This window comes from Anastrepha obliqua, chromosome 4 (genome assembly GCF_027943255.1).
Source record: "Anastrepha obliqua isolate idAnaObli1 chromosome 4, idAnaObli1_1.0, whole genome shotgun sequence".
Classification (NCBI taxonomy): domain Eukaryota; kingdom Metazoa; phylum Arthropoda; class Insecta; order Diptera; family Tephritidae; genus Anastrepha; species Anastrepha obliqua.
The window spans coordinates 95,625,829-95,644,570 of record NC_072895.1 but is presented as its reverse complement, the minus strand read 5'-3'; positions in this window follow the sequence as shown (position 1 = coordinate 95,644,570).

The window sequence follows — 18,742 nt, the reverse complement described above, 5'->3', positions numbered from 1 at the left end:
AAACTATGAAGGAGCTAAGGTTGAGGCTAAGAACGACTGCCTATAAGGCGGTGTACTCCCTCCCCTACTTTGACGCTTTACTGTGTGGACTCTCTTCTAAATAATCTGCCGCAAATTGGACACATCCAAGTTTATGCGGATGATGTGTGCGTGCTAATCTCAGGACGGTCACTAGAAACTATATGCAATAAAAAGCAATAAAGCTTGAGCATTGGTGCGAATTACATGGTCTTTCAGTGAAACCTATAAAAAGTACTTTGCACTAGGAAGTGCAATACGGATGGCCTGTTACTACCCGCTTTGAAAGGAGTAACACTGCAACTGTTTCCTGATGCCAGATACTTAGGAGTAATGCTAGATTGTAAGCTGACCTGGAAGACGTACATCGAGCAGAAGATCTCTCGAACACTGAAAGTCTTCTGGCATTGTAAGAGAATCTTTGGCAATGCATAGAGTCTAAGATGGGCGATAGTGTACTAGTTGTACATCACCCTGATTAGACCCCTTATTACATGCGCTTTTGTCGTCCGGCGGAAGGCTACTTTGGTTAATTCCATAGTAAAACTCCTAACCAGACTACATAGAAGTGTGTGCTTGAGATGGCGATGCTCTTAGTGTCATCCTTAACTTACAATCTCTAGTTCTTCAAATTCGAAAGGAAGCGATGAAGGTGGCGTACAGGCTCAAGCTAAAAGTAGTATGGGAAAATGAAGAAGACACTGGCCACTGTCAGATATACCACCAGTTGTCGGAGTGGTGCACACTGTTATCGATGCCAGCGGACAATCGGGTGACTTTCGTCAACTTCAGTAGCTGAGGTCAACGGTTAAGTTCAGAGAATCTATAAATGGGATTTTAGACTTTCTACACCGACCAGTCTTTGCATCTGCGGGGCCCTCAGAACCACACCCACAGATGCACTAAATATCATGCTTAACATTTTACCAATAGAGCAGTACGGTAAGCAAACAGCTGCCAAAGCAACTCTCAGACTAAGAGAAATCGGCCTACTCAGAACGAACCGAAGAGGACACTCCTCAATTTTAGAACAATTCCCCTGCATTCCCAACACAACGGATTTCTGCAGGACCAAGGACATCAATTTTAATAAATCCTTCGTCACAGTATTTCCTTCCAAAGAGGAATGGGATAACGGGCTCATTGTTAAGATAAATGACTTAAACATCTACACAGATGGCTCAAAACTGGATAGCAAAGTAGGTGGAGGGGTCTACTCCGACAAACTCGGAGTACGCCAATCATTTCGCTTACCTGATCATTGCAGTGTATTTCAGGCGGAAGTCACTGCCATAAAAGAGGGGCTTAAAGAAATAAAAACGAGAGTATTATCCACAAATGAAATCTTCATTTACTCGGACAGTCAAGCAGCAATAAAAGCGCTGGAATCAAAAACGCACTCGTCAAAAACAGTTCTAGAATGTTTTAAACTACTAGATGACGTGTCTAAGGCTACAAGGTGCACCTTATCTGGGTACCAGGCCACAGGGACATTCCAGGAAATTGTAAGGCGGATGAACTTGCAAGAACCGGTACAACGCTCGATCTCGAACCGGATAAGGCGCTGATACCCATGCCTATAGCCACTTGTAAATTACTTATAGACAGGGAAACCATCAAAAAGGTAAATACAATCTGGCAAAACCTCACAACATGCGAACTAAGCAGACAGACATGGCCGAACTGGAACAGCGGTCGATCGAAGATCTTGCTAAGATTCAACAGGGAATCTATAAGAAAAATGATAGGTGTATTAACAGGTCATTGTTTAATAGGCAGCCACGCTAGAAGGTTAGGACTACCTTACTTCGATTTCTGTAGAAGCTGCCTAAATACAGAAGAAAAGGAAACAGTCAGACACCTTTTATGTGAGTGTGAAAGCCTAGCTAGGAGAAGGCTACGCACCCTCGATACAGCATTTCTAACCGATGTAGCGGATATAGCCCATCTAAAACTAACGAAGCTCTGCTCGTTTATTAAAGCAACCGGATGGTTTGAAAGGGAACACGTAGAGTAAGGATAAGCTCCAGTGGTATCACAATGGACCTGCCGAAGGTCTAAGTGTGTCTTACGACAACCACCCTACCTACCTACCTACCTACACCGACGGATCGAAGACCAGTGATGATAGTCTACACTACTTCTACACTACAGGACAGATGCATGCGGTATTCTTAACGGAAGTCTATGCCATTTTGAATGTAGAATACTGATTAACTGAGAAAAAAGTTTCGGGTTAGTAGTATTTAAATTTGTAGTGTCATTCAAGCTACGCTAAGAGCTCATATCCATGCTGCTCTTCAAAATTAGTCGATAAATGTAAGAGAAAACTGATCAGTGTTGCAAAACACAACAAAGTTTGTCTTATTTGGCTGCCTGGATACTGCGGTATTACAGGGAACTAATTGGCTGATAAACTGGCTAATGAAGGCTCTGCATACCACTAAGCTAACTGTTTCTAGCTGTGAATTCTGCATCGGTTCAACTATAGATTGACAACTTCATGAGATCTACCCATAGCAGACTTTGGTCTGAGTTACGCTCCTGCAGAGTAGTCAAGTGTTTTGTGAAAGAACCAAACAGGAAACTAGCGAACTTTCTCTTAAAACTTAGTAGGAAGGACCTGCGCGCTCTGCTGGGTGTGATGACAGGTCACAACGCCTGTGGTCAGCACAGGACAACCATGGGAATCATTGCCGACCCAATATGCCTATACTGCCATGAGAATCAGGATCAGGATACTGCAGCGCATTTTCTCGGAATCAGACCTAGCCTGTTTGGGTTGCGATGTACTGGGTATGAATAAAGTTCATACTCTTACACTTCTGGATTTCTTAAGATTCATCAATGAATACAAAAGATACACGGAAGATTGACCTCAAACCAAATTTTTCAGTCTTACTATCCATACTGTATCCATCCTGTCTCTCTATTCCTTCCACTCTAGTCTATTCGGGTGTAGTATAGTGGTTTTCTTGACTGAGTGCTGGGACTCGTTCAACCCCCATAAATCTGCATCTATATCTACAGTCTAACTTAAGCGGTTTAATTTAGGCCGAAGTGTAATTTTGACAAATTGTTTTCCTAACTACTTCCAACTGCAAAGAGCGGGTTTTATTAGCCTGCACTTTGAAGTATTATACCGACCGAGTGGGCATTTTTCTACTAATCCTTATATTTTTTCCTTCAATCTTTTCTTTGGTTGATGTCATCATAGTACATTTTTTGGTGTTCGCCAATAATGTCGCACTGTACGGCATGAAAAAGAGTAAACGCAACTGCTTAGTGAGGCATTAAATGAGCAGGGCATATTAAATGGGAGGAATGGAGGCTCGCGGCTGGGATGGAAATAGGGATGATGCTGGGATGGGAAATAGGGAAATAGTTTCAAAAAGCATTAAGGGAAATTGCTAATATGACTACAGTGCGGCATGAGTTAAGGAAGTAATCAGAAATATCGAATCAAACAGTATTTGAGTATTTATTTAAAGTATTTGAAAGGCATTGCATAAAAGTGCAGTAGGCCGGTGACAACGAGGAAGATTTTCCAAGCACTCAGGCATAGTTGTGCGTCGTGCGTGAAGACCAGAGCAGAGACTGGATGCAAAGTATAGAAGAAAGTAATGCGAAGTGGGATAATTTTTGAGCGTTTCAGGTGCTTCAAGGTTTGAAGTAATTCAAGACAAATTAACTCTAAGAGCTACAAATATAAGAATAAGACCGAGTATACTCCGCGGTATAATATTCTCAAACAAACTTTCCTCGGTACGACAGGTAGCGCTCCAGCTGAAAATGGACTGAATTTGCGCAACAAAATCGTGGTATCCTAGAACCAAATGGAGTTAGTATTAGAAAAACTTTCCAACTCAGGACATTGCCTAGACCCTTGAATCTTCGGAAATACCGAACTGTATAGCAGTCCAACCTAGTCTAACTACATTCAAAGTACGTCCGCGTTAAGCCAAGAAAATTCTTCTCACTTTTGCTTCCCACAAATTACGCCCCTCACACACTCAGCCTACTCAGCGACTGTGCACTCGGAATGAGTTGCAATTTGAAGTCAATAGCAAATTACATTGAAAGCTTCGCCGGCTGTTGCCACTACTGATTATCCGCAGCAGTGAGTCAGTTAATGTGATTGAATGCGTTTGAGAAGTGAATCAAATGCAGGAGTATGAAAAAAAAAAATGAAAAAATTAAAAGAAAATAGTAGGGAAGTGAAATAATGCTGCATTTAATGATGACGAGAAAGTCAACGGAAAGGGTTAAAAGGCTTAGTAGTGACTATCGAATGAGGTTTGGGTTAGTAGAGGGAGCGCATAGTAAACAATGAAACGAGAATGTGTGGGATGCCGGCTATGTGGGCAAGATGAAAGTGGCGAAAGAACAAAAAGCGCAATCAGTGCGGCAAGCCTTTGATCTGTTAAACAAAAGGAGGAGTTGCATTTTTTTTTTGTTTTTGCTGTGCCTAGCAAACAGCTAATGAATTAATGAGGTAATCTATGACTTTTGAAGCACTTTAGCATTGGGATCAATAAAATTTTAGCTACAGATAAGGAAGAAGGATAATTAGACATTTTAATAAAGTGGACTTAGTTCACAATCGGCGGTGGAATAGTCGAAAGCGAGACAAATCGGTAGCTATACAGTCCACATATAGGCACATTTTAGTAATATGTTTTTACTTTAGAGCGAGAGGAGGGGTATTGGGATAGCGAAAGTAGGCCAAAGAAAAAAGTTTACTGTGAATATTCAGCCGGAAAAAGCAGGTTTGTTCAAAGGCCGCTGATATAATGTTTCAAAAAGTCCCAAAACAGGTAGATGGTGGAGATACTATGGGTTTACTTATTATATGACATCAATCTGTGAGACTCAAAATGGAAAACTGCTGCCTAAAATATGAAGAATCACGATCTTACGTTTTTAGTTCTAAAATTTTGGTACTAATTTCTTGGATCTTTAAATACAAAATTTTTAAAATACAAAAAGATTTGCAACGCCCTTAGGCTTTTTAAAACTCGGTAAGCTTAAGGGGACCCGGTGGTCTAGAAATTTCAAAAACTCGACTTTTTGTTTTTTCGATATTTCGAAAGTTTAGGCTTTTAAGATAATACTGCCAAATTTTCCCGCCGAAACTCCCAATATTATTGCTTCAACAGCCCATTAACTAGGTAGAGAGCGGTCCACGCGCTCCTGTACTTCAAACTTTAAACTCATTCATCTCGAAACGATTTTTTTCGGCCTGGTGTTGTCAAAAAACAAAAAAAAAACACATTTCAACCGAATCGTCTGAAATTTTTAATAAAGGGTGATTAAATTTCAAGAGCCGATGTTGCATATTAACCATACCTAAACGCCAAGTTTTTTTCTGCATTTCATTTGACATATTTCAATTTCAGACTAACTCAATTTGAATCATGGAAAGACACACAATCGAGCAACGCGTGAAAGTTATTCAGGCTTATTTTGAAAACGGGCGTTCAAATCAAAATGCATATCGCGCACTTCATCTTCAGGGATGAGGCACCTGTTCACCTCAGTGAACTCGTCAATAAGCAGAATTGCCGCATTTGGGCGAATGATAATCCAAGAGTGATTGCCGAAAAATCAATGCACCCACAAAGAGCGACTGTTTGATGCGGGCCGGCGGCATCATTGGGCCGTATTTTTCCCAAAATGAGGTCGGTCAGGCAGTTACTGTGAATAGTGTTCGCTATCGTGAGATGATAACGAGCTTTTTATGGCCCGGGCGGGAAGATATGGATGTGGACGATATGTGGTTTCAACAGGACGGTGCCACTTGTCACACAGCTAACGAAACAAGGGCTCTTTTCCGCGAAAAATTTGATGACCGAATAATCTCACGTCGCGGCGATGTCAATTGGCCGTCAAGATCATGTGATTTGACACCGTTGGACTTCTTTCTTTGGGGTTATTTGAAAGAAAAGGTGTACGTTGATAAGCCAGCAACAATTAAAGAGCTAAAGGATGAGATAATTCGGCACATTAACGGCATAGAACCTCAATTATGCCTCGGCGTCATCGAAAATTTGGACCATCGAATGGAGGTGTGCTGCTGAGGCCGCGGTGCCTATTTGGCCTATATTTTGTTCCATACGTAATTGAATTATACCAGTATTATCATAATAAAGAGAAATGACAATAATTTCTTAAAAAAATTGTATTTTATTCAAAATCAACACCGGCCTTTGAAACTTAATCACCCTTTATGTTGTTCACAACATCAATGGCTATCACCCGTACTAGAGTCATATTATTATTTCAATTATTTCGTATTTTTCAGATTAAAAAACTGAAAAAACCCCGATTTTAGAATGCCAAATTGAAAACCGCGCCATTTTGTCAAATTTTTTTTTTTTTGTATTTTATGTAGTACAGGACATAGCTACAGTCATACTGATTAATAATTTATTTGGTTTTTGTGATTCAGATAAATATATAGAGGAGCCAAAATGGACAACACGCTCTAGGTCCAAATTTTCGTGAGGTTCAACTTCAGCGCCATTTTTAAAATGATTAAAAATAAAAAAAATAAAAATGTCATTTTTGTATGCAAAAGAAGTTAAATAAAAAGCCTACAAAAACTAAATATTGTTTTTTTTTTAGTTTTTTTATTGTAAAAAAAAACTTTCTGAAAATATCCTAAATTTTCGTGATCTGTACCACCGACAACAGTGAATTAAGATTTTAAAAAATTAAGATGACTAAAAAATGTTGTGAATATTATCAAAATAATTCAAATTTTTTGAAATTCGGTAGATTTTCATTTATATGGTAGTCGATTACGATTACGCCATCCAGATTTTCAAAATTTAACAACAAAATTTAATGACAACATTTTTCCATCTTTTTCTAAAACTCAAAATGGAGCATTCAAAATGCCACATAAATTTGAGGGCAAATTCTTAAATTTTCAATATTTTTAAAACTAGATATGCTTTCATTTTTTTAAGTAGATTTCTAATATTTTCAAAATTAAAAATGGAGCATTCCAAATGCCACATAAATTTGTGGGAAAATTCCTTAATTTTTTTTTTAATTGGTTTTTTTTTTTTTTGTTTGTTGGAACCTGATCCATTTACACTTTGAAGGTCATTAATTAGAAAAACTTGAAGATAGCGTAGGAATGCGGGCAATAGTTTTTGAATATTTTTGAAACTCGTTAAAATTTCAATTTAATGGTAGCTGATTACGACGCTGCACCCAAATGGCAGATGGCAGGTCAAATTAAGAAAAATTGGGAAAAAAGATTTTCAATATTTTTTTTTTTTCGTTTGAAAACAAAATTGTCAAAAAAAAAGTTTATTATTTTTATTTATATTTGATCAAAAAAAAGGTTTTTTTTAATATACCATAGAACCTCAAAGAAAATATTTACGATAATACTAAATCTGCGGTTTGGACGGGAAAAGAAGTATCTGACTATTTTGAAACCTACACTGGTGAGAAACAAGGATGTCTGTTGTCGCCCTTATTGTTCACTTTATACCTAAAGGATTTGCATGACTATTTAGAAGGTGGACTATTGGTTGAGGGCATGAATATACGTCTTCTCCTTTATGCCGATGATATTGTTCTCCTGGCGGATAACTCTAAAGTCATGCAATCCATGATTAATAACCTGGAGAAATACTGCGCTGAATGGAATATGGAAGTAAACCCAAATAAATCGGAGATGATGGTCTTTAGAAGAGGTGGACGACTTTCCCAGGCTGCGAAATGGTGGTACCAAGGCGAAGAAATTAAATTGGTGGCCGAATATAAATATCTTGGTGTCATTCTCACACCCAAAATGGCATTCGGCAAGCACTTGGAAGCCAAAAATACTTCAGCAAAAGCAAGTATTAATTGCACACGGAAAGATTTTTTAGCGAAGCCATTAATTTCATTAAAATCAAAATGGAAGTAGTTACAAACCTACGTAGCGCAAGTTTGGGGATATGCCTTATTCGATGAGGTAAATAAACTTCAACGTTACTTTATTAAAAGAATCCTCAAACTACCCGAGTTCACTCCAAATTATGCAATAACATTAGAAATGCATCTAGAAGATAGCCACATGTATTCTTCTACACTAGAACTACACAAGAAGTATATCTGGAAAACTATTTATAAATATATATTAATTGCAACAGACTCCCACACAAACTAACGCAAGGCATCTTAAGTAAAAATGTGTTTTGGCTTAAGCATCTGAACGACATGGGAATGGAGTTCGGTCTGAAGTTTGAAGAAAACATCACCGCTATAGACTGGCAAGATCGCTGTGTGCAACTTCTTACCGAAATGAAAATAAAAGATGTCAACATGGCTAGGCAAAAAGCACAGTCAAGCGCGACGCGAATTTATAAACATTTAGACTACTCAAAACGGAATCATATATTAAAGAAGATATGCGGCTAGCTGATATTACGACAATTTTCAAAGCAAGATGTGGTTTACTGAAGCTAAATGCAACTACGTATGGAAATGCTCAGAAAATATGCACCCTCTGTAATTTAAACGAGGAAGAAAATATGCAGCACTTCTTAGGAAGATGTCCGGTACTGAAGGAGATCAGAACAAAATACCTAAACGCAGCGAAGCTAAATGAAGCAGAAGTAATAGATATACTTAATGGCCATAATTGGAAAAGGCTAACTTGCTTTATATAAGTTAAACAGTAATAAGTGCTGGTCACCCACATAAAAGTTTCTGCTTTCTGATGCCCTCCATCAAGTGAATATGACGAGCATACAACCTTACAGCATTACCAAAAGCTGTTAAGCAAGTGAGCACTAAACGCTGTGAGAGCGATCACTGTAGTTAACAGCGATAACGACATCACACTCATATTACTTTACATCCCAGTAATTGTAAAGCAAGTGCGAACCAATTGCCGTGACAGCGATCAGTGGATAACAACAGCAAAGACATCATTCGCATGAACCTAATTGTTCGAAATCAAGCGTGGGCGAACTAATGCGAAAGCGATCAGTGCATTTAGCAGCAAACGACTCCAATACAAGTTTGATTGAATAATTGTGAGAGCAAATAGAGCAGCTAACAGCGAGATGTGGCAGAGAGCGAGGTTCAGCTTGTTCCAATTAGAATTAACAGCAGTGCTGGTTGTTGCAAGTAGACCACTTGGCAGATCACTCCGGTTGTAAAAAGGAAAATAATATTTTAAGAGATATTTTTAAAAACGCTTTAATTTAATAAAGTTTATATTTCAAAAAATAATTTTGTTGAATAAAACTTATAATTTATACTCAGCCTTACGCTATAGAAATTTTCTTATTGCAGAGTTTAATTTTTGATTAATTTTTGAGTTGTGACAGACAACATTGTTATTGCCACAAATTTATTATTTCTTTCTTTATGTATTTATATATTGTATTTAAACGAATTATTGTAAAAATTATTGAAATGGAAGATGAAATATTTATAAATAAATAAAGAATTACTACTACTATATTCCATTTCTTTAAAAAATAAAATTTGTGTCATTTGTCATTTCACTCCGAAAGAAAAAACAATTTTCTGGTATTTCACTTCATTTCAAAGAAAAGAAAAAAATCTTGTATTTTTAACATTTCATTTCATTTCATTTCATTTAATTTTATTTCATTTCAAAAAACATTTTTTTAGTATTTAATTTTATTAAAAAAAATATATTTTTTAATATTTAATTTTATTAAAAAAACTTCATTTATTTTCAAGAAAACATGAAAAACTAGTAAATATCTCGTTGCATTTAAGTATAACTATTTTTTATTTTCACTTTCATTTCGAAAAATCTATTTTCAATTTTTTTTTGTTTTTGTAATTTAATTTAATTTCAAAAAACTTTTTTTTAAACTCATTACGATTATTACATTTTTCATTCCCTTAGTAACCCCATAATTTGTGTATAACTTGCATTACTCAACCACAATACATACATACGCTAGATGCACATACAGATGCAGCTGGAGGCCAAGGAAAAAATTACCAACGTATTGCTTTTATGGCAACCCATGTCGCGATAAAGATCTCCCCTTGGCCGCGTGGCTGCACGCGTGTGTGTGACATGCAAATGAAATTGGACGCGTGCAACGACACACATACAGGTGTACAAATGCATTAAGGTGGCACGATAATATTTTTTATATGTTTCTAACCTTTTGATAAAATTTAGTATATTTCATGACAACCAAAAAAAAGTTTTCCTCAACACAGAGGGATTTGTCGGCTGTTGCTTAGCAGAAATACCTCGAAAAATGTAAATGACTTAGATATGTTGAGTAGCTTTAGCCGCGATCAGAAAAATGGGAAAAATAGTGCTGACAAAATTGAATTTTTCTGAATTTTAATACCTTAAACCGACTACCCGGCATTGGTGTTACACGATGGCTTTAAAATAAGGTGGCTTTGGTGGTGCAGGTCATTATTATTACTATTATTGATATTAGGCTACTACGCACTGCGACCAAAAGATATTCATTGTGCAAAGCTTGCTGCGGTACCCTGCGTTTTAGGGATTTCTCAAAATTTACCACCAAGGTCCTTTTCTGTAGCCTTTTTCGGGGCATGCAAATTTTTTCTGAAATTTCAGTGTCCATTTCACAGAATCGAGAAATGATGGTCAGAGGGATCAATTTTGTTTAAGTGTAAAGTAACCGGTTAAAGTTGTAAGCCTACTTTGCTGCGCGAAAGTTGCTTATCAGAAATTCCTATATCCGGCGTTAGGGGCGCCAGTCTTCAACGAATCAGAAATTCCTATTAGGGCGCCAGTCTTCAACGAATTTTTTCCCCTCCTACTTTTTGAGAAACTCTCTAATGCGGCCTTTTTTAAGTCCACAGAAAGGCTTAGGTCATAGCCACTGATGTACTGACATCCAAACTAGAGATGAATGAGTTGATTGAGTTTAAATTTTAAGAGACCAGGACACAGTAGAAATATCAAGAAATTATTATGTTTTGTTTAAACTTAAAAATGTCGCTCTCAATTGATTAAGTTGGGAGAACCGTTTTGGGACAATAAGTAATTAATATTTTGAAGTATGTTAGAAATTTTTTTTGCTGTTATTTTTTTCACAATCGTGCTGAATAAACTTCAAAAATAAACTTGTCTTCCATTGCTACTTTACCCAAGCCCCAGGTTTTTTTTCAAATTCTTGACTCAAGGGAGCCATTAGTTAAGTTTCTAACAAATGAGTCACCTAAAAAAAATAATTTAAAAACAATTATAAAAATATTACAAAAAGGTTTTTTATATTATATACTGTAAATATATATTTTGCAATTTTGTTGTAATTTTTTTAATAAGTGAAGAAAGATTTGAAAAAAAAATTAATTTTTTAATTAAAAAAACTTTTTTTAATATTTTCATAATTGTTTTTAAATATATTTGTTATATATATTTAAATTTTCACTTATTAAAAAACAGTTTTAATTTTTGTTATGCTAGCACATAAGTCAGTTATTAAAACAAAAGAAGAAGAAAATGTAAAAAAATTTTGTTTTGTATTTAATTTTTGTTTTTTTTTTTTTTTAATAAAAACAAAACTTCTTTTGTTTCTGTTAACAAGTGAAAAATTATAATTTGTTTCTTTTAATAAGTGACTCTAGACTCCCCGTTCGGGAGTGAGCTAAAGTGAGAAGGCGAAACATTCCAGGATAGCTGGTTGTGCGCTAGGTTTGGGACCCGCCACTTAGAAACCTCCACCAATGAAATCATACACAAAGCCTCGGATAAACACCGATAACAATATCAGCCTTGAAATCCAACATAGAATCTCTCTTGCCAACAAGTGCTACTTTGGACTAAGTAGGCAATTGAGTAGTAAAGTTCTCTCTCGACGAACAATACTAACACTCTACAAGACTCTCATCATGCCCGTCCTAACGTATGGCGCAGAAGCGTGGACGATGACAACATCCGATGAAGCGACGCTTGGAGTGTTTGAGAGAAATATTCTGCGTAAGATTTTTGGACCTTTGCACGTTGGCAACGGCGAATATCGCAGACGATGGAACGATGAGCTGTATGAGCTTTACGACGACATAACCATAGCGCAGCGAATAAAGATCCAGCGGCTACGTTGGCTGGGTCATGTCGTCCGAATAGATACAAACGCTCCGGGTCTGAAGGTATTCCATTACAGCAGGGGGTTGTAGAGGAAAATAAAGGCTTTCTCTGCGTTGGAAAGATCAGGTGGAGAAGGATTTGGCTTCACTTGGTGTGTCCAATTGGCGACGGCACGAGAAAGAAACGACTGACGCGTTTCTCCGGTTGTTTACAACTATGACAGTATGTGTTGTGAGGGATGCCCATTTTGGCTGCTTGTTCTCCCATAGACCAAAAGCCAGTTATGACTGCCGTTAGTCTCCAGGCATGCCGTCGTTTCATATTTATCAATGTTGTTAAGGTTGTAGGTGGGCCATACCGTTCTGCTAATTTTGCATTTCGTCTGGTCTCTCCATCTACAATCTGCGATTCGGAGGTATTTTAGGGAAATTGCATTCTTGACTGCACCTAATGGTGTGAATACCGATTATGCAAGAACGCTATTCCTGGCAGATCCCCTTCTTGCCAGTTCATCCGCTTTTTCATTATCTTCAATGCTCCGATATCCCGGGACCCAGATTAAGGTAACTTTATGGTTTTCGCTCCAGGTGGTGAGGCTTTTCCTACTTTGTTGCACCACTTTAGAGGTTGTTGTAGCTGAACGCAGTGCGTGGATTGCAGCTTGGCTGTCCGAAAGAATAGCGATATTGCCCTTAAAAGAGGGATCTGCGATTAATAACCTACAAGCTTCCCCAATTGCCAGTACTTCCGCCTGAAAGACACTGCTGGTATTGGGGAGTCGCACAGATCTTTCAATTTTAAGTCTATGAGAATATATACCAGCTCCAACACCACAATCCATTTTACTGCCATCTGTATAGACTGTAGTATCGAACTTGTTTAGTGAGAATCCTTTATTCCATTATTTCCAAGATGGAAAACGAGTGACAAAATTTCTACTGAATGTTACCGTCGGCTCAATGTAGTCAGTCCTCTTCGAGGTATACTGGGTTTGTCGCAGTAATAGACTAGCATGGTCATGAGCTTTTTCCTTCCAGCGACCCGCTTCATTTAACCTAAATGCACTCATTGTTGCCATCTTCTTGATATGCAGATCTACCGGAATAACGTGTGTCAGTGCGTTCAGGGCCTCCCTAGGGCATGGTGTGATTACACCGACTGTTATTGCACAGACTGAGCTTTGTATTAGAAAAGTCTTAAAAATTTTTCTTTTTTTAATAAGTGAATTAGTGATAATAAAAATGCATCAAATGAAAAAAAAAAGTTTTTTTCTAATATTTTTTTTAATAAGTCTTAAATTTTTTTTTTTTTTTTGAATAAGTGAATTAATGAAAAAATTTGAATTCGTTTGAATTTTTTTTAATGAATGAAAAAAAGTTAGATTTTTGTTTTACATGTTTTAATAAGTGAAAAAAAATCATTTTTAACGAAAAAAATTCTTTTTAGACTTTTTTAAATTTTTTTTAATAAGTGACTCGAGAGTTAGAAAAGTTTTAATTGTTTTGAATTTTTTTTTTAATAAGTGAAAAAAGACTATTTTTTTTGTGATAATTTTTTGTAATAAGTAAAACAAAAAATATTTATTGCTATAAAAAAACATTTCTTTTTAAACTTTTTTGTAAATTTTTTATTAATTTTTTTTATTAAGTGAAAAAAATTATTTTTAATAAAAGAACACTTCTTTTTAAATTTTTTTATAAATTTTTTTTAATAAGTGAAAAAAAAAGATTTCATTTTTTAATAAAAAAATCTTTTTAACCTTTTTTAAAATTTTCATTTTTGGCTCAAGAGTTAGAAAAGTCTTAAACATTTTTTTTAATAAGTGAACAAAGATTTTACTTGTTTTTAATTTTTTTTCATAAGTGAAAAATGTTTTATTTTCTTTTAAGTTTTTTTAATAAGTGAAAACAAAGTCATTATTGATAAAAAAACTTCTTTTTATACTTTTTATCGCTCAGAGCACGCTTTATTCAAGAAGGAAAAAAATATAAAGAAACGGAAGTGCGGAATATTGTATGTTGAAATATGTGAGACAAAATAAAGTGTTGAATTAATCAAAAATGAATTATAGATGGCGCAAAAACTCGCAGATGAAATTGCTTCGCACTGTTGCATTTGTCCAACACCTCCCCTCGAAGAACTCCGGATGCGGCAACAATCAATTCGCATCAACCATACCCAGATCTGTGATGCACCAGTAGTGCTTATCGGCAGGTAATCCTTTTGTGAGCACATCTGCAGGCATATCTTCAGTTGGCATAAAATTTAGTATGATATCGCCGTTTTGATGTTTTTCTCGTATGAAGTGGTGACGTAAATCTATATGCTTGTTTCGCGAGTGATAAGCGCTGCTCTGCATTAACTTTTGTGCACTTTCGCTGTCATTATATATTATAATTGAGCTATCGTTTAATCCGATTTCCCTTAGAAGATTACGCAAGTATAAGGCCTTTCTTGTCGCTTCACATAAAGCCGTATGCTCGGATTCAGTGCTCGACAGTGAAACAGTCCTCTGCTTGCGTGCCTCCCATGTTATTGCTGCTCCAGCTAGTATAAAGGCGTAGCCAGAATAAGATCGCCTATCCGCCATGTTCGCGCCCCAATCTGCATCAGCAATTGCATACAATTTTTTATTTGATTCTTTGTAGAAAATGCCGTAGTTTGTTGTACCTTTTAAGTATCTTAAAACACGTTTAGCTGCCTTCCAATGAATTTCGGTGTAGTTCGAGTTGAATTGGCTCAAAAAATGAATGCTGAAACCCAAGTCAGGACGCGTTGTAACAGCCAAATATAATAAGGCACCAATCAAACTTTGATTTGGATATTTTTTCATTTCAGTTTCATCACGTACAGCGAGTTTTTCTAGTTTGGTGTTGAATTCTAGTGGAGTTATGGCTGGTTTGCAGTCCTCCATATCAAAACGTTTTAAAATTTGTTCTACATATTCACGTTGATTTAGGAACACACTGTGCTTTTTGAGATCTTGGTGAAATTCTATGCCCAAACAAGTTTTTACTGGACCTATGACCTTCATCTAAAAGCTTGCGGCGAGCGACTGTTTGATTTCAATTAAGAGCGACTGATCATTTGTAGTTATTAATAAATCGTCCACGTAAACGGTAATCAACGCAAGACTCGAATTCTTACGCATTATAAAAAGGCAGGGATCACATTTAGATGAATGAAATCCCATTTCACGTAATTTAGTGCTCAATTTCTGATACCACTGAAAACCAGATTGTCTTAAGCCATAAAGCGATTTGCGCAATTTGCATACGGGGTTCTTGCTTTCGGATAAAGCTATCAACCATTTGTCTGCTATAGCTCGAATTTTAACTAGCTTTTGGATCAGCTGTGTCCGGAATCTTACCTGAGATGACCTTTTGTAGGATCACTTCCATATACTCTGGTATTTGCATATAAACGCTTTCATCTAGATCACCATTGAAATAAGCTGTGATGACATCCATTTGGTGTATCTGAAGATTTATTTCCACTGCCAGAGCTGCCATTGTTTTGATTGATGTCAATCGCGTGGCTGGTGAATATGTGACGTTGAAATCCTCCCCTGGACGTTGCGAGCACCCTTTTGCTACGAGACGTGCCTTCTTCTTGTTGCCCTCTTTTGTTCGAAAAACAAATCGATTGCCAATAATCTTTCGCTTGATAGGTTGTTCGACGATGTCCCATGTTTCATTCGAAATCTGTGCGATGTACTCATTTTCGCAGAGAAACTTAAATTGAAGAGATGTTTTCAGAACGGCCCAATTAACGAATTGAGCGAAATATTTCATTGACAATTATAAAATATAGAAACTTTCTTTACTCGCTGAGGAAAAAAGTCCAAACTTATTAATTTTTTTGTATGGACGGCAATCCACCTTAATGAACACACATGCACACTTATAATGCAGCAATCTAGCACACTGTTAATATTAAATTTCTAACACTGCATACATCAGTAGTACCCAACTTCCAGGACGCATTTATGAAAAATTTTTTTCATTTAATTTCAGTAAAAAAAATCCCATAAACATACAAAAATATTTGCTTACTCACCAAAAGCCATCACGCGAGTTGCAAATACATTTTTCGCAATTATTATGCATGCAACCTCTACTTTCAACATTCAAAGATTATAATCAAATGGTTACTTCTGACGAATGTCTGTGTGAAGGGCGCATACCTGGAACGCGACTAATGTGGTTAGGGAGTCGCTGCGCAATACTCAGAAGCTATAATTAACCGAAAAAACATGGACAGTTACTAGTGAACGAATATTTGTTATCACCTTGCGCGATTGAATTGTGTGCAAATGCAAAATAGTTGCGGCATTGCTCTGCAAATTTTCAAATTGACAGCCGTCACATTACAAGCGCACCCTTTGAAGAACACCTGCAAGCATTTTTTCATGCTCTGCCGCTTTCTCTTCCGATGTACGTCCATACTTCTGCTCAATTACACAGTTTAGCTTATTGGATTACTCGGTTTGGAAGAACAACTGTCATTTCCTACAAATGAATTCGTTTCACAAGAACATACATACATACGTATTAGGTTGGGGGAATAAGTTCGTAGCATTTATATATATATGATTGGCGCGTACACCCTTTTTGGGTGTTCGACCGATCTCCTCCTCCTATTTGTGGTGTGCGTCTTGCTGTTGTTCCACAAATAGAGGGACTTACAGTTTCAAGCCGACTCCGAACGGCAGATATTTTTAGGAGGAGTTTTTTCATGGCAGAAATACACTCGGAGGTTTGCCATTGACTGCCGTGGGCGACCGTTACTAGAAAAAACTTTGTTCCTTCATTTTGATCAATTTGTTAATGCTGTTCCACCAAAAATCGCCTGGTCTGTTTCAAAGAAGTTTTTGAGCCAGTTTTTAATTACCTCTTTGTTATCGAAGGTAACGACCTTCCTATGGTTTGACAGGGTGTAGAAAAGATGGTAATCTAACGGCAAGGTCTGGAGAACACGGCAGATTGTACAGGATCTTCCATTCGAGCTCTTGGAGTGCAGCTTTCACGACTTGTGCAACATGGGGGCTAACGTTGTCATGAAGGAGTATAATTTGACCGTACCGTTCAGGTCTTTCCAGCCGAATAGCCTCATTCACGCGGTGTAGCTGGGCAATGTAGAGCTGCTTGTTGACCGTGGCAATCTTATCAAGCATTTCTCAGTGCAGCATACCCTGCCAGCCCCAGTCATTTTCTTTGGATGAAGATCCGATTTGACTCTCGGCATTGGTGTATCTTCTGGAGACACCCACTACTTTCTTTGCTTCATTTTGATGTATAGGCATCATTTCTCATCTCCAGGGATGGCTCGATCCAAAGAACTCTTTTTTATGACTGCGTGTTGCTCGATGGCGGGCGAGATGCTGAAAAGCAATGTGAAGGCGACATTTTTTTACTTTTTTTCATTGAGCTCGTGAGGCACCCAGGCTCCAAGGCTCCCAATTTTACGGTAAATTCCATTAAATGAAGCTGATTGAGAATCATTTTATGATCGCGGTACATTTTTTCCGCCAATTCTTGACTGGCTTCTCCTTCAAAAGTGATTTGCGACGTTCTTGATCGAATTCAGAAGACCTTCCCTTGCAAGACGTATAATCGACGTCAAAGTCGTCATTTTTGAACTTTGCAAACCATTTCCGTGCTGCAGACTCGCCTATGGCACCTTCTCCACACATGTCGCAAATGTCACGGGCTGCTTCGCTAGAATCGTGGACATCAAGTGAAAAGGATAAAGCCAAACTTCACATATTTGCAAGAAAAATTTGGAGAAAAATCTTTGGAGCAATCGAAGGCAACAACAGTGATTGGTGCATGAGATGAAACCATGCACTGAACCAACTAATAAAGGGAGAGAGTCAGATGCGCTAAGAATCATATGGCTCGGTCATCTTACGAGAATGAGCTCAACAAGAGATCAACGAAAAATAATTGACGTTAAAATATTGACGACAAAAGCAAAAGGTAGCCTCAAAGATCAAGATGGATTGACGAACTGGAGGATGACATTAGGAAACTCAGAGCGAGCAACTGGAAGTAATGAACCAAAAATCGGATCCAACGGAGGCATTTTGTTCAGCAGGCCAAAGCTCACACAGAGCTGGAGCGCCAAACGATGTTGACTCGCGTTGCGTATAAGAAATATTCTTAATGGGTGAAAGTATTTGTTATTTGTGAAGTAAATTGTTTTTCTTTGTAGCTTTAAAGTTTGTAGTTCTAAAGCTTTGTGCTATTTTACTTTTTTCTTGTTCAAACTCACCAGTTTTCTCGAATCTTCCAGATTTTAAGTTAATTCAATTATTCCTGATACGTACCTGAAATCAAAAAGGAAAATTGTTAGTGATTACTAAATAACATAATTTAAGCAGCTTAACGCGCGTAATTTAAGAAATCGCATATTCTATTTTTTTTTCACACAACGCTTTGAGGAAATGCAAAAAACAAACCAAAGCGCGGAAATCCAATCGATGTAATTCATTGCCAATATTTATCTAATTAAATGTCTTCCCTACCCGCTATCTACTGCGCTACATTCACTTATTTTTGTTTGTTTTGTTTTTTTTTTTTGTCTTTTTTATTGCTGTTTCTGTAACAGATTTGTCTGTCATTCATTAGAATCGCTCAGCATTTTGTT